Raw genomic sequence first — 1,071 nt, 5'->3', positions numbered from 1 at the left:
CCTCCGCTAAGAAAACTAGTCCACTTCAACTACTACTGAGCCAAACCATCTCCTCCCTGAGCCTTGTAAGGATATGGGCAGTCTTAAAAGCCCGTGCTTACTTATTGAAACGGATAACTTCACATGTGACGCCCTACCCTTGGATTTTTTTTATTATTATTATTGTTTTCTCTGAGCTGTCAATGAATTCAGTTGAACGCGCATTTTGTACCCCTCCGCCGCAGCCCCTTCCCCCTTCCTTTCCACCAACTTCGAAATCAGGGCTCGTGACATGCGCCCCACCTTTGCATAATTACCACACAATCACACATATGCAGTCATCTTTCTATAAAGTGTGCTTCTGAATGGGTGATTAGAGGACTTCAAATCCTGCTTTTTTCCAAGCAGCTTTTTACGTCAGTGACCCTCTCCCATCATCACCGTGGTGCATGGAGTGCAGCAAGACATGCACAACTAAAAAGTACATTTCAGTATTATGTCAACATCAACAACCTTTCTGGCGTGTCATCAATGAGAATGAGTCTATGAGGGTGAGGAATAGAAAATGTGGTTTCTGCTTTATTTAAAAGTCAAACCATTTACACCATAATTTCTGGGTTTGTGGTTTCTTTGAAACATAGTTCCTTTGAAAAACAGCAAAGCCTCATTTACATTTCAGACCAGACATGAATCAGTATAATGTGCAGTAATATGAACATCATTTAAAATGCCTGTTCCAGAAGGGTAGTCTTGCTCCATGTAGTATTTACTAGTGACATATTAAAACTTAAAATGAGTAGCTTTGAAAAATATGAAAATAGTAATAGTAATAATAATAATAATAATAATAATAATAATAATAATAATAATACATCTTTTAAATGCAGATACCACATGTAAAAATTATGTGATTTTAGTCCAGTCCATGTATCAAAGTCTATGACATCCTAAAACTAAATGCAAAAATGACTGGGGGAAATTTTAATAGAAGTTATTGTTAGCTACTTTTCATTGACTGAAATGAATATTAGACCATGAACACAAGTTTGTCATACCAGCAGTCACCCTGTAGCAGAGCTTAAAGATTCAAAT

The sequence above is a fragment of the Aulonocara sp. 'chitande type north' Nkhata Bay genome, linkage group LG12, assembly GCF_057382095.1.
Source record: "Aulonocara sp. 'chitande type north' Nkhata Bay isolate Kocher_YH1m ecotype deep benthic linkage group LG12, A_spYH_male_GT1.1, whole genome shotgun sequence".
NCBI lineage: Eukaryota > Metazoa > Chordata > Actinopteri > Cichliformes > Cichlidae > Aulonocara > Aulonocara sp. 'chitande type north' Nkhata Bay.
This window is presented reverse-complemented; position numbering follows the sequence as displayed.